The sequence below is a fragment of the Rattus norvegicus genome, chromosome 3 (genome assembly GCF_021556685.1).
Source record: "Rattus norvegicus strain SHRSP/BbbUtx chromosome 3, alternate assembly SHRSP_T2T, whole genome shotgun sequence".
Taxonomy (NCBI): domain Eukaryota; kingdom Metazoa; phylum Chordata; class Mammalia; order Rodentia; family Muridae; genus Rattus; species Rattus norvegicus.
In genome coordinates this window covers 120,903,248-120,925,968 of record NC_141536.1, presented here as the reverse complement: position 1 = coordinate 120,925,968, position 22,721 = coordinate 120,903,248, and the positions used below count along the sequence as shown (strand labels likewise).

At 38.6% G+C, this 22,721-nt stretch overlaps 1 long non-coding RNA gene across 2 annotated transcripts; it reads left to right on the top strand.

Moving 5' to 3' along the window:
* Positions 1-15,041: 15,041 nt before the first annotated feature.
* LOC147995702 (uncharacterized) lies at positions 15,042-22,513 on the top strand. Of its 2 annotated transcripts, none has more exons than XR_015684977.1 (4): positions 15,042-15,152; positions 18,532-18,642; positions 20,121-20,330; positions 21,839-22,513. It is a non-coding gene; the product is annotated as an uncharacterized LOC147995702 (long non-coding RNA). The 2 variants fall into 2 exon arrangements; XR_015684976.1 differs by lacking the exon at positions 15,042-15,152 and adding an exon at positions 15,717-15,931 and having other exon boundaries at positions 21,839-22,512.
* The last annotated feature ends 208 nt before the right edge of the window (positions 22,514-22,721 follow it).

The following is a 22,721-nucleotide window of genomic DNA, read 5'->3' as shown; positions in this document are numbered from 1 at the left end:
TTGTTCATCCATTTACTTGGAAGCAATTAAGTGTGAGTCAAATTAAACACCGACTAAGACCAAAAGAAAATATCCTAAAAGAGATCTAACCCCTCTTCTTCTTGTGCCAGGAGCCAAGTGATGTAGAAATAGGAAAGAAGGAAAACGAATCATGTTTTGAGGAAAATATCTCTAGTGTCTGAGGTAAGAGCAGCAGATCACAGAGAAACACAATTTAATAGTCTGAGCAGGTGGAACTGGTTAGGAAAGTTCTAGAAAACATATTCTCCATCTCTTGGGCTAATAGAATAGGGAGAACAGAACCTTTTAGGGTGCTTGTTCCAAGTGATTTTTTTTCTTTTAATGCTGAGAAGAAAAACCTCCCATCTTAAAGGACTTTGGTTGCTGAACTCTTAACAATCTATGGAGATGTGGGGACTTCGAAAGAAATTTGAGTACAATGTTTGACCAAAGAGAAGGAAGGAGGGCTGAGAGAATGGAGAGGGTGAACTCCTAGGGTAAGCCCCTCCACAGGCAGCTAGATAGAAGAAGCACACACAGGTCCAGAAAGTTTTACAATATTCATTTTCTTTGGGGTTGCTTTGCTAAATCTGGTATCTTTTTTGTTTGCTTTGTTTATTTCAGGGGTATTAGCTTAATGTTCAATAGATTGATTGGTTTACTTAATAACATATTTCTTTTGTTGTTTTTAAGATGAAATACCACTACATAGCCCAGATTTGTCCAAAACTCCTGGGTTCAAGTGAGCCTCAGCCTCCTGAGCATGTGGAACCATGAAGTGTGACCCACAACCTGCTTATGTTTCTTTCTTAATTATGACAGCAACACACATGCTTTGTAAATTTACAGGTTGGAGTAAAACACCAAGAGGAAAATTTGATAAATTCTAACTTTATCAAATTTCATTCACAATTACTCCCCCTTCACCCTTCTGGGGTTACTTCTTTTCTCTATATCCACTACTCGTGTGCTATAAATACTGTCTTGTATTAAGAAAACCCATCACTAACTCAGTGTTTGGAACATATTTACATAATGTTCCAGGAGAAAATCTTCAAAAAAATGTCTTATTAATGATGCCTTTTAGTCAAAGGAACATAATTTTAAAATACAGCATATATATATATATATATATATATATATATATATACACACACACACACACACACACACACACACACACACACACATCCTTCTATTGGGGTAATTAGCCTTTGTTTGCTGTTATAAATAACTACAGTAGCATAAAACATTATTTTATTGTGACAAATTTATGAGTAGGATTCACCTAAACATGTAATGTCTTTTGTTAAGTCATTTTCATTAGGAGGAAAAAAAGAGTTTCTTTTTCTTCTTCCTTTGCAGTGTTGGATATGATCATCTTCAGTTTTGGAAATCTCAGTAACATTTTGAGAAAATTATAACTTATTTGTATTTTATTGCTATGACAAAAATACCCTGACAAAAATCAACTTAGGAAAGAAAAAGGGTTATTTTGCTTAAAATTCCAAGTTGGAGTCCAGAATTTCTGCTAAGTCAAAGCAGGAAATAAAAACATCCTCTCCTCAGACAACAGCAGAGAGTATGCGTACATGGATCACTGTTGTTTGTTTGTTAGCTTTATTAACTTTTACATAGTTCAAAGCCCAGCATAGGGAATGGTGCCACTCACAGTGGGCTAGGTTTCCTGACATCAATTAGCAATCAAGAAAACCCCCAACATACATATATGCAGGACCAACAGATGTAAATAATTCTCCCATTAAGATTCCCTTCCTAGGAAGATCTAGTCTGTGTCAATATAACAGTTAAAACTAGCCAGCAGATGTGTATTTGTTAGTTTTCAAGATTATGTGAAGTAGTGAATCCTGCCAGGAAACTTAATTCTAATATACACTAAAGTCTTTTAAATATTATTAAGTCATTTTCTTTTTCATTGTTGTTTGATTGTTATCATTAAAGCAGTCATAAATCATTACTTAAAAGTGATTCTTTTCCCGTAGGAAATTGTTTTATGAAAAGCTTTGTTCTCATCTGTCATGGTTCACCATTCCCATGTAAAACACAGAAAGACATTTTGAAACTCCAGAGACTCCACAAACCGTAGTTCACGTACATGTTCATCATCTAGGCTTACTATAAACACAGAGACTTGAGTGTGTCAGCATGTAGCTAAATACTAGTCAGCCTGACTCTCTTACTAAATTGAATAACGGGTTTGTGCCAGAGAGTTTCTACATTCTACTGAACAGACTCCCTAATTATAATTATATTCCCTATCCCTGTGGTTAACTTTTATTCCTGTTAAAATCCTTTCAGAAATGTAAACTAGGGTCATGGTAGAGTATTTGCACATAACTCTATCTATAAACATCTCTTTCTCTCTCTCTCTCTCTCTCTCTCTCTCTCTCTCTCTCTCTCTCTCTCTCTCTCCACACACACACACACACACACACACACACACACACACACACACACACTGTATTTCTCCCATTCTGCAAACTCTGGATCCCCTTAGGTATCAGTGTGTTCCTATTATAATAACAAAGTATTATCCATTGATTCAAATAATTTTTCTCTTGAGTCCATCTATAAATTGTAGGATGAAACTTTGGGTTTTTAGGCGTATGTTAGAGAAGAAAAAGGAATGTTTCATGTCCATTCATTTATATGAAAAGGCTGTTTCTTGGGAAGGGACAGTAATGGATAACCATTGATCTTTGCCATTACGCAGCTACATACAGTTTAAGGTGTCATCCTTAAACTGGGAATGGAACAGTGTGCAATAGAAACTACAGGGACTGGATCAAAATATACTTATCTCTTTAATGTCCAAGAAGGCTATGACTATATCCCAGCCCTCATCTTCACTTTGTAAGCTCCACTTCCATGGGGAAATTGTTCTCCCTGGCCAGCTCTTCTGAAATCAAGACATTGGAGTGTGCTTTATGTTTACCTTTCCTGGTGCCTCCAAATCTCCTTGACTTCCTATAAGGAATTGAGTTTCTAAGGCTCTAAGGGCATATGTTTGCATTCCCAGAATAGTCCAAGTATCAGAAGTGGAAGTTGGATCTTCAATTCTAGCTCTTTCCTGCTTTACCATACTTCCACGAACTCCAAAAAGTCAACCATTCTACTGATACTGTTTGCATGTTCCAGAACTACACTTAATGTGTTTCTGGTATAGTTTCTCACTGGCATAATATTGGTACATATTTGTGAGTACAATGTGGTGTTTTGACCCATGTACAATCGGGTAATGACCATCTCAGTACAAGAAGTGAATCTACAATTACTTTAAGTTGTTATCATTTCTTTTTGTTGAGCACATAGAAAACTTCTCAGTTTTGAGCCATTGAATCCCATGTAGTTAATGACACCCTGTAATGTACTCATCTTGGTGAACCATACCACTGTGTCTACTAACCGCCATTAACATATGCTCTTCCCAGTCTCTGCCAATCTTCTTTACATTACTTTAACCTATAAATGCAAGCGCCCTGTGATATAAGACTCTAATAGGCTGTGATACAAGAAATAATACTGACAGCCCAGTTAAAATTCCCTTGTGAATTTGTACCACTGTATATACATTAATAAATCACCATGAACTAAAAATTTATATGAAGCTCCTGTTACTGAACATGTCAAAAAATGATGAAGAAAATATTATCTGCTAACATCTTCAGTCATTTGAACAACAGATCATTTTATATAAAAGAAAATAATAAGCTAGAGCATCTTCATAACATACTCTTGGGGTGTGTTAACTGATTACACTACATCTGAGAGTCACGCTCCGACTTATGCTGGGTCAGTAAGGAGGACTCCATTCTATGTGTATTAGATTTTCTTTTTGGAGATTTGTCATGGAAATTACAAGACAGCATCTTTCACAACAGATATTCCTATAGTACAATGACTGCTAATGATGTATTTGGGCTCTGAATGAGTACTAAGCTATTTGAGTAACCATTACGACTAATTCCATGTTACCCTAGAAATTAGAAGTGCAAACCACTTTTATTGGCTTACTTCTGTTTCACTATGCACTCACACAAGCTGCTTTACCCCCTCATTTTATTGCCTTTCAGTTCATGGTCTTACATGCTGCAAATAAAATACTTTGATTTTTTTTTTTTTGCTCAGCCAAAATCTGTTCACCATTGTCTGGGATACAGCATTCCAAAATTCCCAGCCCCTTCACTGTTGTCACCTACAGAGTTCAATCAGAAAATGGGTGTCTATGGCCATCACAATCGGTTAACGCCTGCACTGACACCCTGATTAAACTTCGGGGCAATATCACGGGACTTCTCTGTTGGACTTGATTTGGAAGGTGTAAGATTGGGCTGCTTATCTCATCACTACCAGATTTTTGTATTAAGTTTTTGTCACTATGGTGGTGACGTTATTGTTTGTTTGATTTTTGCTTTGTGGTTTGTTTGTATTTTTGGCACTTGTTTGTTTTGTTGGTTGGTTGGTTGGTTGGTTTGCTTTCTTAACCAAACTATCACAATGACTTTCCATTAAGCTAACAGCTGATGTGCCATTCACAGTGCTCATAAGTGGCATCTACCTAACCGGATACACAGAGCAACTCAAGCCCATTCACATAATTTATTATTGGATTGCTTCTGAAATAACAAATCAAAGTAACACCACCAACAAAATGCATGACTTAGACTCACAAGTTCCCTGTCTTTTCCTATTTTTTCCAGGATTTTTCCATTCATTATTCCTACTCACATCTTTTGTCTTCCTGCTCGTTGCTCCTGGGGCTTCATAATGCTCAGTTCTGTGCCTTCGTGATGCTGTGGTATCCAGTTACAGATTCTGGTAAGAGGTTCCAAACCTTCCTCTGCCTCCTCAACCTCTACTTCGAGACATAGTTCAAAACTGGCTTGTCCATCTCAGAGTTTTTTTCCTAGTAGTCCTGGCTAAAGTTACTTTCCACCCCCCATTATGCTAACGAACGGGAAAACAAGCTCCATATGCTGGCTTTTTTATGAGATTCTCTTTTAGAGCAAACCCTGTATCTTCTGTATCTTCACCCTCACGGTAAAGAGAGTTTTACATCATCAATTTCTGAGCTGGGTTACAATGTCTCGGAACTTGCTTCTTAATGTACTGCCACTAAACACTACCCACAAAGACCGAAGGAAGACGTTTAATAAAAGCCCTGATATACCTCCCTGGAGTTAACCATGGTGTTAAAAATAGCCTTATTCCTATAATGCAGAATGACAGTGAGGGTGCTGAGATCATCCCAGTAGCAGGACAACACAGTTGCAGTCACACCCCTCCACCCCCATTTCATACAAATAACCAGATTCAAGAACCCAGGAGCTATATTGACAGATTCAAGAACCTAGGAGCTATACTGAGGCTCATCTATGGCCTCTAAACTGTTAGAATACTAATGTTGTAAAGGAGGAAATGGTCACATTTTATTTTGTCCTTACAATAGGTTTCTCTCAGCAGACCCTTCCCATTACCAACATCGACTTGTTCACTTTCTTGAGTCTTATTAAGCCTGTGGGATTCCTCTTCACTTGGAACATGGGAAATAATTACTTTGGTATTCTGCCAAGAGAGAATGGGAATGTGAAACGTACAGGTCCCATGCCTCCAGAAAAAAAAAATGATCCTTCCCCAGAAGAAGCCCAGGGAGAAAAGAAGAGCCTGTGATTATCACCAACCAAACTATCTGAATTTCCCACGAGTGACTTTGAAAGTCAACACAGATCCTGAAAACCAAAGAGAGAGCTCAGTTCAGCATCTGGCCAGCACCAAGCTACCTATAAGCAACCAATCCTTAAGGAGGTCCCTGTTTGCTTGAAGAGCTGATCTCTTCACAGCTTTGCATTGGTTGGGGTTTGGGGTGGGAGGGGCGTGTGTTCTATAACCCAAAGCTGATTCCTTTGCCTTCATATCCCTAAGCTGTAAAACTATCTCAGTTCAGCCTACTATGGAAAGCCAAGCCTCTACACTGCACTGGTATCCCAGAGATACCCAGGAGACCAGTTTTCGATTGTGTACTAAAGCCGCACAGACCACAGAGCTCTCACAGGACAGAGAAGGAAGCATTTCAAACGCTCGTAGCTGAAATCATTTCCAGCAGTCACAACTCAACAGTGCCTGAAGTTTGTACTGAGCTCTCCAGGGCCAACCACTTTACTCTGTGTCAAGCATGTTAGAGTCAGACGGCTGTGCTGTGCAGCCCGCTGCATTTCCTCTTGCACCTGCCGGCCTTTCAAGGGGAAACACCTTTGGAGACTTGGGAACCACATCTTCCTTCTGGCTACAGTTCTGTTAATCTATTAAGATCTCAGATTGTGCACAACCTTGTTTTGTAATGTTGCCACAGGACACCATTAAGCCTCGACAAGAGGTTCTCAACCTTTAGGTTGCAAACACTTTGAGAGTCAAAGGACTCTTTCACAGGGGCTGCATATCATAAATCCTGCATATCAGATAGTCACGTTATAAATTCATAACTGCAGCAAAGTTACAATTAGGAAGTAGCAGCAAAAACAACCTCTTATAGTTGGTGATTACTACAATAGGAGAAACTGTATTAAGGGTTACATCATTACGAAGGTTGAGAATTAGCCTACACTGATTTCATACTTGCTGGCCAGCTGAGGCTGACTTTGAACTCCCGATACTTCTGCCTCTGCTGCTGCCCTAGTACAAGGATGACAGGGACTAGAACTACTGCCATAATCTGTGGATTGTTTTTTCAAAGGGTCTTCATGATACAAATACAAAGTCACTTCTACAGAAAAATCATGAATGTCCTTTTCACATTTAAACATAGTAAGATTGAAGAGATGACATGACCAATGTCTTGTGAGCATCGTCATTGTAGTTGTGTATACAGATAGTATTCCTTGCCAGAAGTATAGCTGGAAAGAATTCTCTAAAGTAAAAATCACCATCTCATTCTTCACAAAACGAAAAAAAAAAAGACTCTCCTAAAATTTGAATGGAACCACAAAGGACCCCAGATAACCAAAACAATCCTGAAAAAAAAAAGGAACAATGCTAGAGAATTACCATTCCAGATCTCAAGACATATTACAGAGCCCTGGTAATAAAAAGCAATATGGTATTGGCACTGAAAAAGGCTTGTAGATGAATGGAACACAAATGAAGACCCAAACATGAGCACGTGCCACGTCAGCCATTTGATAGTTGATGAAGATGCCAGAGACTTAAGCTGGAGAAAACCATCTTTAACAAATAGTGCTGGGAAAACTCTGTGTCCACATGTAGGGGCATGAAAATAGAGCCATATCTATCACTCTGCACAAAAACTAACTCCAAATGTGTCAAAGACCTACATGAGAAGCAGAAAACCTTAAAACTGCTAGAAGAAAACATAGGGGACACTATACTTGATATAGATGTAGGAAAGGACCTTCCGAATCGGATTGTTTGGCCAAGAATGTACAAGTAGGACTTCAAAGAACTAAAACACCTTTTCACAGCTAAAGAAACAATCGACTTGGTAAAAAAAGAGAGCCCACAGCCAGGCAGCAATTATGCGTGCCTTTAATCTCAGTGCCTGGTAGACAGAGGCAGGCAAATCTCTGTGAGTTGGAAGCAACCCTGGTCTACAGAGTGAGTTCCAGGACAGCCAGAGCTACAGAGAGAAACCCTGTCTTTAAAAAACAAAATATATAAATGAATAAATAGAAAGAAAGCCTGAATAATGGTATGGAATCTTTGCTATTTATACATCTGACAAGGAATTAATATACAAAGAACTCACAAAACAGAGTCAAAAGAACAAGTGAGTCAATTAATAAATATGGACTGAGGATATAAGCAGAGAGTTCTTCGAAGAATGAATAAAAATGGCTAAGATAGAACTCAAGAAATCATCAACTTTAAAAATTAAAGAATACGAATTTAAAATACTTTATTATTTAATATTATGCTAGTCAGAATATCTAAAGTCAACAAAACAACCAGCAACAAATGCTGGCAAGAATGTGGGTAATGGGGAACTCTAATTCACTATCAATGGGACTGCAAACTAGTGTAGCCACTAGGCAAGTCAGTGTGGAGAATTCTCACAAAACTAAAAGTAAGTATATCATTGGTAACACCTTGGTATATGCCCAAAGGACTCTACATCCTGTCCCCCTGATCCTTCCTCAGCCACGTCCATTGCTGCCCAATTCCCAAGAGCTAGGGAATGAAGAGAACCTAAACGTCCTTCAGCTGATGAAAGTATAAGTGAAAATGCATACATGTACACGATGAAATGCTACTCAGCTCTAAAGAAGCTGAAAATCTTGAACCTTGCAGATCAATGGACAGAACTAGAAAAGATCAGTCAGAGTGAAGGAACCCAAATGCAGAAAGATAAATGCCATATGTTCTCTCTTACTTGTGGTACCTAATTCCAAACGTTGAGATGTGAATACACAACAAAGAGTAGCCTAGGAAACTAGGAAAGTCGATATTGGGGTGGAGGTGGGGGTGAGGAGAAGGAGTGCTACAGGGTACAGGTGCTGTGAAGGAAGAAATAGGAAAAAGGGAGTGGACACCAAACTGATACAGCCCTATCATTAACCCTGTACCCGAGGCTCAGGAAACATCCTGGGGAAGGTTGTAGGAAGATTTGAGAGCCACAAGACCAGGATATTTGCTGCAAGATACTGTCTTCCCTACAGGTCAGGGAAGCTACCCCATGAAATCTTAGCAATATGACTCACTTAAACAGGACTTGAACAATGATAACACTTACTGACATGCCAACATGGACTGAGAAAAATCTCAAATACCCCCTTCTCTGTAGATGAAGAACTGTGGGCAAATAATGCCTTCTGAGAGAGGGAGAGCCAGTCTTTCCTGGGAATGAGCCCCTAAGTGGTTATATATACATATGTATGTAACTAGATAGATTCAACCCACTGACTGAAACCATTTTATGTTGCTCATTTGCATGTGTGTCATATGCATATACATATATACACATAGATGTAAGCATAGCTAAATAGACACAACCCACTTTTTATGCATGCCCACATGTGCGTGTGTGTGTGCATGTGTGAAAGAACGGCATGAAGTGTGGTGTTGGCCAGAGCATGAAAACAGAGTATTAAAGATTAACATAATGGATTGCAGGCATGTATGAAATGTTGTAATGAGATCCATTACTTATATAATTAATAAATACTAGTACAAATTAAAGTATGGAAACAGAAGCAACAGAATTACAGCTCTAAGAACTGTCCTTCAGTCCGTAGCCCTGAACCAGCAACATTTCCCAGTGTAGTTATTATCAGAACTTGTAAAAGGTTAGCATTCAGAATGGGACAATAACAGGTGATAATTGATTAGTGTATAAAATTACTTTTATTATTACTAATCACACAAAGAATAATATTTAAGGGGTTGGGGATTTAGCTCAGTGGTAGAGCGCTTGCCTAGGAAGCGCAAGGCCCTGGGTTCGGTCCCCAGCTCCGAAAAAAAAAAGAACCAAAAAAAAAAAAGAATAATATTTAAAAAAACTATACGATGGTTTTAGCAAACAGGTTTTTCTAGAGGAATTTAAAGATGTAAAGGTTTTCTATAGGACAGTTAAAAATGGGTAACATAATAACTATAAAAATGTAACAAGAATAATGAAAGGAAGAGAGAGAAATGACCACAAAGTCAAACCTCCTCCCCTAATCAAGAACTTATTTTCAATTGACACCTGCAGACAAAAGGAGAGTCAGTTTCCTCCAATGGAGTGGCAGAGGCTAACTATATCACCTACACTTCAGGGAAGGACCCATGTCCAGAAGCAGCTGGCTAATACAAAATCAATTTCATGCTTTTTTAAAATTTAGTTTTGTTACAGTATTTATTTTTTGTCTTATGGTTTTTGTTGGTTTGCTTGTTTTAATTTTTATTTATTTTATTTTTTAAGAGATGAGAAAGAGAAAAGTGTAAAGTTTGCAAGATGTGAAGAATTAGAATGGGGAAAAATGTGAAAAATACGTTGTATGAAATAAATAATAAAAAGAAAGATAATGAAATATCTGTAGTGTCCTTTCAGTTGCATGTGCTTTCTGTTTATAATTCAATAGTCTATTTCTCTCCACTACTAATTTCAAATCTTTGGTTTTATAAATGTTGAAAACATCTTTAGAATAACGTGCCTATTTTCTGTTTTTCATCAAGAAAAGCATTCCATGTCAGATAATAGACACAGAAGACAAATTACTTATGGCCGTGCCTTTGGTTATAGATAACATTAGATAAAGATTTTGCTCAGACCAATAAGAAATTCAGAGATAGAAGTCTGGTTTGTTTTTTTGTTTGTTTGGAGCCAGGGTTTCTTTGCGTAGCCCTTACTGTCCTGGAACTCTGCAGACTAGGCTGGCCTCGATCTTAAGGATCTGCCAGCCTCTACCCCGCCCCATAATCCATACTGCTGCCTGAAACCATGTTGAATCCATGAGCTGTGTGCTGCTGTAGACAAGGAGGGCATCTTTTGCAGGGGTATTGATGACTGCAGACTCAAAACTGAAAATGAGAGACATTGAAGGCTGCTGCCAACTTCTCCCTGCACAAAAAGAAAAGAAACATTCCAGACATGAAGTTATTGAAGAGTCCTTTAAAATTATCATATGACACTGAAGTATACCACTTCACAATTGATTGAAGTATAAGACTTCTGGAGGGGACAATGGGGAAGGATTCAGTTCTCTTCAGAGGCTCGCCACTGGAAGTTCAACCAGTCTCCAAAGAGTATATAAGCAACACAAATTGGACCTTTTCCTTTCTTTTTTGTTTTTCTGGGGAGGGGAAGAGTTTGGAAAGTAGAAGGGTAGATCAGGGAGGAATGGGAAGTGAGTGTGATCAGGGTGTATTATATCAAATCCACAAATAATTAATAAAAGCACTATGTTTAAGGGGGAGAAAATAAATCTTTTTTGTGGGAGGCAATATAAGAAAACTTAACATTTTATTTCAATTATATTTACAAACGCTATAAATGTGCCATATTCTGCTAGTGGAAACAAGACACTGTAAAAGTAAAAATGAGGGGATTATCCCACCCCATATTTTTATGGTTAAGAAAGCAGTAAATATAACTTGGAGAATATACATGGCTAGAACATGAATTTCCAGAGAATCACTTTTGTAAAAGGAAAAAAAATCATCTTGGCTTTTTTCTTTGTTTATTCCATTGCTTGAGATGAGGTCTCACAGGATAGCACAGGTTGATTTCTAATGCTTGCCAGGTTGGCCTGGTACTCAGGCTATGCTCTTGCACCTGCCTCTGGGAGGTGGGAGTTATAAGCATGCCTGGCTCTCAGGCAAAATTTAGTGAACGCTTAACCCCTAATCATAATGATTTCAGTTAAATGTAGTTTGAAACCCATATCCCTACAAAGATGTTGACCACAAGAAAATCCCATGAATTTTATGTTTCATTTTAAGAAAAACAATCAAGTTTTTGAAGTTATAACTAAAGAAGTATTTTAAAGAAAAATCTGCATGCTAAATTTATCCCCCATTATTTTTTCTAAATTCTGAGATATTTATGATTTCCTCCTAAATTTCTCCTTTTATGGTTTCTACAATTTCTTACCATCATCTAGTTTGTCTCTACAACATTTTATTACAAGCTGAGAACCAGTCGACCAAAGAGGAAGAATTAACATTGGTTCAAAACATTTCTTTCTGGGGGGGATGACTTATCAGAAAGCAAACTTTTCTTCTAAACAATGTGATGATCACCATATAATGGAGAACTATGAGCTGTGCACATCACTGCAATTGACACACACAGTAGTCTACTGCAATTAGTCCATGGACTCGTCAATTTAATACATGCCTCTTCAGTAGGCAACACCAATTAGTTAATTTAACTTTCTGAAGGAACAAGAAGTACAATAAACTTAAGAGTTTGTTTTATTTAAGCCAATCGTTCCAACATATCATTCCTCTAGTTTTTAATTCACTTGAGACTGTTATTAAAGGACACTGTAGATTATTTTTCTATCCTGTCTTTGAAATACAATGTGGATTCCGTATCACATTTGGATTCGCTTTTCAAATGCTCAGCAGTCATCTATGCATACTGGCTACCAGAGGTCTAGTGGAGTTTTCCTGAGAAGTCGTGAGCTTGGTCATTTTAGACACAGTCAAGGCAGGTGTGCTGTCACGGCAGGCCAATGAGTGCACACTCTTCAACTCCCACATTGACCCCTGGGAGTGGTGGAAAAGAAGGGTTACAGCTTAAACTGGGCACCCAGGCTAACACTTATAGTACCAACATACAAGGTGCTGAGGTAGAGGTTTTTATAATTTTTAGACCAGTCTGGACTATATTGTGAGTTTTAGATGGCCTGAAAGACAGAGTGGGATACTATTTCAAATAAAATAATAAAATAAAACAAAAATAGGAGGGAAGAAGGGAAGCGAAAAGAGCATTTATTGTTATATCTTACATTTTTAACAGCAAACAACTATGTAGAAATTAAGAGAAGCAACCCCATGAAGACAATGACTTGATTAGAGACTGTATGCTTTTGAACTAGGCAGAATGTGCAGTGAGAGTATTGATCAGAGTATTGATATCTTCCTTAGTCCTAGCTCAAAAGTTGCCTCCATGGCTTGTATCTCCTGTAAGATTATTCCATCATTGCTGCAGCCTCAGCCCCAAAACAGAGCTGTCTCCTGATAGAAGCCAGAAGTGTCAGTCACACTGATGAGAACCAATGAGAACCTAGAAATGTGAGTGAGGGTGGACGAATTCAGTACCCCTTACATTAAGACAGAATCTAGTATTCAGGTTACCACTCTTCAGTTAGTTGGCAGGGAGATACTGGAAGGGAGATGTAAATCAGAGTCTGGGAAGACGTTACTAATAAACAGGTTTTGTTACTAAATGCTGTGGAAGAACTCCAGACATGAAAGGGCCTATGTCTTCCTATCTGTGTGTGATGAGCATGTACAGAGATGGAAGTCATTCTGCATAAGGAAGATCTTAGAGTCATGGATGGAAAATGGTCAAGATGCACTTAGAACTTTGGAGGACTTATAAACAAAAGCAAACCAGTGAGCGCTTACAGAGGTCCTCAAACCCACCAAGCATCTATTCCCTTGCTTGAAAACTTAGGTGAAGACTGATGTCAAATCCCTAAATCCATTAACAAGGCTTAAGTAACTGAGGCACAATTTTTCTTTAGCCTAAGAATAGGTGTCTCATGCATACTTAAGCAATGGCAGCCGCTCATATAAACACATCATTCTGCAAAGGACCTGAGGTAAAAGGAGGGGGGATAATAGTAGATATCTGCCCTTCCCAAAAGCTGGGGGGAAATGTGAATCATGCTAATGACTGTTTATTTTACCAGAATAAACACAGTTTCAGACATATTGTGACTCCAAAAGGGGGTGATGATTCTACTTCCTGCCAAGTCACTGAGCAGAGATGACTTAGTGGTCCATGATCTTTGACACACCCTTTCTAAAGTCCAATGTGCTTTTTCCTTTCTGGAGACTTCTGTGCTGAGAGACCGTACATTACCCTCTAGTTAGCAGAGAATGCCCACAGCTGCTGTTCTGTTCTTGTCTTGTACTCTCAATGGTTACCTGCAAAGCATTGGGTATGTCCTTGGATGTTAGAGTCTGTACCACTTTGAAGCTCTTTAGAACCCTCATGGCAGCTTGAAGGATTGGGTACCTAACAAGAATTTTAGACAACTCTTTATACTAGATGAACAGTCAGGAAGATGGTTATGTGAAAATAATGATTCTTTTTCTGTAGAACACATTCTAAGCTAATGACCAAAAGTGGGTCTTCATTCCATTTTTATCTCTTTTAACAAATACCCATTGATATGTGTTCTTGCAAGTTTTAAAAGCTCCAACTTCTTAAACATACATTTTTCTAAGCAAGGCCTTCTCTTACAAAGAATGCAATGCTAGTTTTAAAGCTATTCAAGACAAATTGTCATATTCACTAAATTATATTAAAGCAAGGAAATCCTGAAGATATTTAGTAGCTGATATGAATGTCCACAAAGAATACTTTCAAACCAATATCTTCTAATTTACAGGAACATCTAAGTTACTCCAATTGAGGTAGACAGCCTGGTGTCTTTAGTTTGCTTGCTCAAAGCTCATGTGACTGATCCAAGACTCTTAACTCACATGAGCTTAACTGAAGTGAAACACGAGCTTCCGTTTCATCCTACGTGACCTTCCCTCTGCCCTGACACATTTAAACCAGGTAGGACAAATACAACTTCATTCCCTAGATGTCAAAATTGAGACAAAGAGCAGCTTCATCAGCCCCAGACTTAGCTCTCCACTAAACAACAATGACAACAACAAAATTAACCTTGCAAAAAACTCCCAGTCCTGTGCTCATTTTCCGCTATCAAACTTTTTCCAGGGTTAAATTCTTAAAGCAATTTTCCAAGTTCATAATTACCTTAGCTCCATGCACAATTTGGGTAGTTAAGTAATTACATGATTTGCACATGCAAATACTGCAATCATTGGCACATAAAAACAATGCCCTTTAAACATTTGGGCCTGATGGAGGACAAATGGTCAGAAGATCAAAATTCCTGTGGTTTCCAGAAAGGAGAGCTAGAAACAGAAAACACCATCAGCCAGGCTTGACTCTTTAGATGATGAACTTGCTTTAACCTAGGGTAAAGAAAGAATTCAAACATATTTAAGCCTCATCAGCGATTCTTGTCCAAAGCATTCTCAAATACCAAACAATCTTTTGAAACCATAATGTGTGTCGGAGTACTGAGCATAAAATTCAGTGTCCACTGTTGGGTAATAACATCATTCTGCAAAGAGGAGTGAATAGGGTAAACTGATTGGAAGGACTGTGGGCTCTGAAGCACAGAACAAACAAACACAGTGCCCAACATTGGCTAATACTGTTGCAACAAAAGGAGGAATGAGTGAGACTAATTATTTGAAAGGAATGCAGGCCAATAAACTACATTCCGATTGTGTCTGAAATATGAATAACATTTTCTCACACTCAGTATCTCAGACACCCATTTTCTTTGTTTCATGGGAGATTGAAACACAAGTTAGCTGGGATGAAGAGTGCCAATTTAAAGTACATTTCTCCTTCACAATGGAAAGAGCATAGCACAAAGGCAAGTGGAATTCCTTTTACATTTTGGTTTGATGTGGTTTTTATCTTATCATGTCACTAATCTTTGAGCTCTTAACTGTCAATGGATGACAGAGAAACAGCTAAAACTTTGAAAGAGTAATGTTTTGGGTTCCGTAACGTAGAAATCATGTCTTCTGATAAAGGATATAGAGACAGGGCATTTTTCCCTCTCTCAGTCTATTCACTGGAATTGTGAGAATCCTACAGTTTTAAAGGTGTGAAAAGTTATCTAATCCCTAAGGCTGAAGACAGAGCACTGGTTGAAAAGGTAGTCTGGTAATATTGTAAGATTTTAATGGGATTACCTACAGTGAAAACTGCCCAGCGGCGGTGGCAGCAGCAGCAGCAGCAGCAACAGCAGTAGACTTTCTTCATTACAGCCCCAAATCACTTTTTGGGGGACACTGAATAGGAGTGACTACAATTACACTTTGGATACCATCAGAGCATAGGCTCAAAAGTGAGCAATAGATGTTAAATGTAGCTTAGGAGACTCCCCAAACAATACAGACTTTTGCAACTGCCTTGATTGTCTCCCAGAGCAGGGAAATCTGGCTGCTGGAGATACCGCAAACTTCAGACATGGGATTCAGAAATATTGAGCTGCAACTGGCCTGGGATTCTCCTTCCTGAAGACTTGTTTTCATAGTACCTGAACACGATATGCAAGTTACCAGAAAAGAAAAGCAAACAACGACACTACTTAGCTGTAAAGCCTACAGACCACAACAATAACCAAGACGGCAGATACTCGCAAAGGTGTGGTAGTGGCACTCATGTCTTAAGGAAAACCATCAGCTGTCTAATCTGATACAATAGGACAGAATTCATGCTGCTATCTAAAACCTAGTCAAAAACTCATAAATAGAGAGATCAAGAATCCTCAAGGAAAACCTCCTAGAGTCACATTGCTAAACCTGTAAAATCCTTTTTCACTCTTTATTATAGTTTTTTGATTAGATTTTTTTATTTCCATTTCAAATGTTATCGCTTTTCTAGTTTCCCATCATTAAACCCACTATCCCATTTCCCCTCTCCCTTCTTCTATGAGGGTGTTCCTCCACCCAACCACCCACCCTTTCTCACTTCCCTGCTCTGACATTCTCCTACACTGATGGTCCAGCCTTGGCAGGACCAAGAGCTTCTCCTCCTATTGGTACCCAACAAGGCCATCCTCTGCTGCATACGCCGCTAAAGGCATGGGTCTATCCATGTGTACTCTTTGAATGGTGGTTTAGACCCTGGGAACTCTGATTGGTTGGTATTGTTGTTCTTATGGGGTTGCAAACCCCATTAGCTCGTTCAATCCTTTCTCTAATTCCTCCAATGGGGACCCTGTTCTCAGTTTAATACCAAAGATCAAGTGACCATAGGTGTGTGGGTTCATTTCTGGGTCTTTTATTCTACTCCACTGATCTACCTACCTGTCTCTGTACCAATACCACATAGAGTTTATCACTATTGCTCTGTAATAATGATTGAGGTCAGTAATGGTGATTCCCCAAAATTCTTTTATTTTTAAGGATCGTTTTTGCTATCCTGGGTTTTCTGCTATTCCAAATGAATTTGTAAATTTCTCTTTCTAACTCTGTGAAGAATTGAGCTGGAATTTTGATGCATATTACATTGAATTTGTAGGTTTCTTTTGGCAAAATGGCCATTTTTACTATATTAATCCTGCCAATCCATGAGTATGGGAGATTTTTCCATCTTCTAAGATCTTTAATTTCTTCCTTCAGAGACTTGAAGTTCTTGTCATACAGATCTTTCACTTGCTTGGATAGCATTACACTGAGGTATTTTGTGTTATTTGTGACTATTGTGAAAGGTATCATTTCCCTAATTTCTTTCTCAGCCTGCTTATCCTTTGAGTAGAGGAAGGGGACTGTTTTGTTTCAGTTAATTTTATATATAGCCACTTTGCTGAAGTTGTTTATCAGGTTTAGGAGTTCTCTGGTGGAACTTTTGGGGTGACTTAAGTATACTATCCTATCATCTTCAAATATTGTTATTTTGACTTCTTCCTTCTCAATCTGTATCCCTTTGACCTCCTTTTGTAGTCTGATTACTCTGTCTAGGATTTCAAATACTTTATTGAATAAGTAGGGAGAGAGTAGTCAGCCTTGTCTAGTCCCTGATTTTAGTGAAATTGCTTCAAATTTCTCTCCATTTATTTTGATGTTGGCTATTGGTTTGCTGTATATTGTTGTTACTATGTTTAGGTGTGGTCCTTGAATTCCTGATCTTTCCAAGACTTTTAACATGAAGGGGTGTTGAATTTTGTCAAATAATTTCTCAGCATCTAATGAGATGATCATGTGTTTTTTTTTTCTTTGAGTTTGTTTATATAGTGGATTATGTTGATGGATTTCCATATTGAACCATTCCTACATTCCTTAAATGAAGGTTACTTGCTCATGATTGATGATCATTTTCATGTGTTCTTGGATTTGGTTTGCAAGAATTTTATTGAGTATTTTTGCATCAATATTCATAAGGGAAATTGGTCTGAAGTTCTCTTTCTTTTTTAGGTCTTTGTGTGGTTTATGTATAAGCGTAATTGTGGCTTTACAGAAGGAATTGGGTATTGTTCCTGATTACCTCCAAAAAGAAGCTGGAGCGAGCATACAGTAGCAACTTGACAGCACACCTAAAGCTCTAGAACAAAAAGAAGCAAACACACCCAAGAGGAGTAGACAGCAGGAAATAATCAAACTTGGGGCTAAAATCAACCAAGTAAAAACAAAAGAACTATACAAAGAATCAATAAAACGGGCTGGGGATTTAGCTCAGTGGTAGAGCGCTTGCCTAGGAAGCGCAAGGCCCTGGGTTCGGTCCCCAGCTCCGAAAAAAAAAAGAACAAAAAAAAAAAAAAAGAATCAATAAAACCAGGAGCTGGTTCTTTGAGAAAACCAAGATAGATAAACCCTTAGCCAGACTAACAAGAGGACACAAAGAGAGCATTCAAATTAACAAAATCAGAAATGAAAAGGGAGATATAACAATAGAATCTGAGGAAATTCAAAAAAATAATCGGATCCTACTACAAATGCCTATACTCAACAAAACTGGAAAATCTTGAGGAAATGGTCAATTTTCTAGACAGATGCCAGGTACCAAAATTAAATCAGGATCAGATAAACCAGCTACACAGTCCCATAACTCCTAAAAAATAAAAGCAGTTATTAAAATCTCACAACCGAAAAAAGCCCAGGAACAGATTGATTTACTGGAGAATTCTATCAGACCTTATAGAAGACCTAATATCAATACTGTCCAAACTATTTCACAAAATAGAAACAGAAGTAAACCTGTAAAATTCTTAATTATACTCTAAATATTTATCCTTTCATCCACAGCTAAGTGTAGCTCTCACCCTTCTTCAAAGAAACTTCTTTTTGTGGAAGATGGAGACCATTACAGAAAGCTACAAGCAGTAAAAATGCAAAGAAGAATTGATCATAATTGAGGTGAGCCAGCCCCAGCTAATATGGCTACAATATCATTCCTACACCTAAGGCCTAGGGAGCATTAGGAAGCAGGCACAGAAAGATTCTAATAGCCAGAAAATCATTCAGGGTTCTGCTGTGATAGATTGTCTTTAATACATGCTGGGGAAAGTTGCAGTCACTAAGTCTCAACAATGTTGTTCTCTCAATGCAGGAAGGCTAGCTGACATCCGAATGTGCACTAAGGATTAGCATACAAGATTAACCTCCCCTAGATAATGAGCTACAGGCAATCACTGGCTTCTGGGACAAGCTCTCATAGGTTATCAATGCCAGTGTTCAGCCCTAAATACATAAACATCTAAGCGACACTAAATGAAGTCAGCAGAATGTATTTATGTATACAAGTTCAGTTCCCAGTTCCCATGATAGCTTGTAACTGTAACTCTAGAACCAGGGGAATCCCTTTTCTCACCACCAAAAGTACACATGCACGTGTACATGTGCATATAAACACACACACACACACACACACACACACACACACACACACACACAGAGAGAGAGAGAGAGAGAGAGAGAGAGAGAGAGAGAGAGAGAGTGAAATAATTAAGTGTGTGACTAGGTTCTAATTTTGAGAAGAAGCAGGGGTGGGAATGTGTTGGAGTTAGAGAAACAGAAATGATGTGTTTATAGTTCTCATGTATGAACATGTGAAACGTAAATCTTTGAAGAGAGATGTGATGTAAGACTCTCAGTGCTGCCTCACCCCAACCTGTATTCACAAGGGGAAACATGTTTTGCATGGACTCTCCTTTTTAAAGTCCTCTAAGACTCAAAAACACAGAACAGTTCCTTGGAAGTAAAAAGACATTATGTTATACCTTTGTCTTAGTTCTGGGTAGATAAATGGATACAGCAAGACATCAATGATTGTAGTTTGAAAATATCTAAAAATATGTCTAGATTATTTAAATGTTATGCATAGGAAAATTATTCAGGAGCTTAACACTATCACCATGACCCACATTCTCTATGACCTCGGGGGACCAAGATGGCAGGAGGTACTCCAGCCTGATGTGTTTCTCACTCTAGATTGGAAGGGAATTGCCAAAACAAACAAACAAAACAAAACAAAACAAAAGCAAATCATGCTTTACACTTTATATCTACGAATACTTTTTATTTTACTGATGCTGATTGGCTCAAAGGAAATCTGAGTGGCCTAGGCGTCTGACTCTACCAGAACTCTGGGCCTGCACTGTGGGGAACAGACAATATCACAAAGGAATTCTACATGTTTCTCTGTAACACATGAATGCTGCTGACAGAAACAGATCTCCAGACAAACAAGGCTAAGAGAGAACATAAACTTGGGCATGACAGTGAGGGCTGGCTTCTTGGATGGCTTTCCCCAGGTCTATCAGTTTATAAATCTTATTTGCAGTTTTATTAACTTATTCTTATGATAGTCTGTGCCCATTTTTCATTTTTTCCAGAGACTTGCAGATACTTCTCTCTCCTTGGAACAGACAAACCTTAAGCAAGGGACATTGGGGTCATTTTTCCAGACCATTCCCCATGTCTCAGCCTACCAGATGTCCTTACGGTCAATACAAACTGTCACACCTATTCTGACAGTCATGGCAGAGACTGAAAAGGATGCCTTGATTCTGGAACTTGTGGTACACCCAGTGTTAGGTTAACAGGTAGGCTCCTTGAGCATGGTCCAGATCTGATGACTAATTTCTCTGTTTTCCTCAGCTCTCATCACCATAAGCTATCTGAATGTGAGTGTTCAGAGTAGTTATGCTTGCCTTCTAAATTTGGATAAAGTAATCAGTTACAAACAGAGTCCCAGGCATACCTCTCCTATTGTAAATCAATTGAAAGGGGTCAATGGTACAAGGTATTTGTAAACAGATTGCCATCTGGGGACAAGTATACCACCCTTCCTAGTAAAAACTTCAATAATGTACTGAGACAATTCTTATTTTGGGAACTGAGACAGAACCAAACTCCAGTGCTTGAGGAAATCAAGACTCCAGTTTAGCTGGTCAATGAGGAAGTTGCCTTGTTAAAATTCAGCTATTCCTCATGTACCAGCAATGACCAGCAGTAACAGATTGGTGGTTTGCTCTTTGACCTCATCAGAAGTCACTCTATCAAAGGTCACTTTTGCTTAATTAGACAAGGGAGATTTCAACTATACTCTCTTTGCAATCAACAGACCCCAGGTCAAAGCGAATCTGACTAACCTGCTCCCTGTGCTGTCACAGCTCCCATCAGTTCATGGAGTTTATCTTACAGTCAACACTGGGGGCGTGGGGAAGATTGACAGAAGGTTGTAATCGGGGACACTGGAGGATGAGCGAAGGCAAGATCTTGTTTCTTTGTAAGCATGTCTGGACAAGATGCTATGTTATGGAAACCTAGGTGCCAACATGGGTGGGAAGGTGTCATTCTTGTGGCTTTATTACGAAAGGAAGTGAAGGGTCTAAGAAAGTCCAACTCTGTCATCCAGGTCTCCTCTCTGGACAGCAGGGGCCAAGGCGTGGGAGGCTGGTGGAGGTGGATTCCAGAGGGATGTGCTGGCCACAGCAAGCCAGCTGCTCATGGTGAATCCTATTCTAGCTCATGGTCATTTGTCCTGCCCTTTTGGAAAAATACCTCCAAATAACAGATCAGGCAAGAACAACTTCAACAAGCCCTATAATTTAGTTCCAAGAGGAAATTCTTCATCCATCAACTGTACAGGAGGTTAAATTAGTGCTATACCCAGTGGGTTCTGTTTGAAAATTTTGTATGAGGGTAAATCCTGCCTTAAGGAAAAGCCCCCACTAGAAAACCAATGGTGATGGCCAACCTGGTGCCTTACTGACTTAGACCTCAGCATGTGCCAGTTTGGGTACAACTTCTGAGCTATCTCTGAGAGTTGGTCCTCATCAGTGCTTTCCATTTTGTTTCCAGTAGCACAATTTTGAGGGGATTGAATGAATATGCTTCATTTCTGCCTGAGGTCACATGAGTTTTCTTTACCTGGGGAAAGAATAGCCTTGCCCAGGTCAAATTAAGATTGTAGCCAAATGGATCTTCTAAAGTAATTCTTCTGCATTGCCCTCAGTATTAAGCCAATATACAAAATAATCCAAATGCACACAATCACAGATTTGATGGTTTATTATTTCTAGGTTGATTCATTTTATCTTTGTTCCAGGGAACTGTTTCCAGACTGGAGGATCCATCCCAAGATCAGGGTTCAATTAACACGAGAAAACAGCTTAGAAACCTCCAGAAAAAGACCAAGTTGAAAGTACAACACTTTTATTTCATGCAACTCTTTATTTTTATGATTTTTTCCTTGAATTAAGAGGTAGCAGCCTTCTTCAGTTGTCACAAACATCCCCATGTCTATAATAAGCCAGTAGTTTTCTTCATGGCTAATCAACATGCTACCTCGAACAAGCTACCTTTATCCCACCATTTCCACATTCTTAAAAAGGGCTTTGCTAAAAATGGATTACATTCTCAGGCTCAAAAAGATGTTTTTCTCCTTAGAGGTTGATTCACTCCCTCCATCTAGGAATCTAAATGAAATTACAACCTTTGCTATTTTTTTTCAGTGTCTAAAACCTAGCCAACCTCATTTGTATTTTCGAGCTTCTTCATGCTTTCATTTTAAAACCTGCCACTTTCTCTGTAAGACCCCCCTGCACATTGACTGAATGGTAAAGGAAACATGCAGTTGGAATATATGTTAGCTGGACAGAAAATCATTTTTTGAAGAAATAGAATATAGATGCATCTATAAGAGTACAGTAAAAGTTTCAAACTTAAAATTTGGCATTTATTACTAGGGTTGAATAAGATTGTGCAAATAAAATTGACTTACTTGTACATCTTTGTCAGCTTATACATTTTCTGTCACCAGGTGCCACAGAAAACACACACTATTGTTACATTTACAAATTTTAACTCACTAGATATAGTAAACAAGGACTCAGCTATTCAAATTACAGAACTCCTTGTTCTACAAAACAATTTCCAACAAAGTAAATTCTTAGACTCTACTAATGCCTTGGAATATCCTTACCATTAGC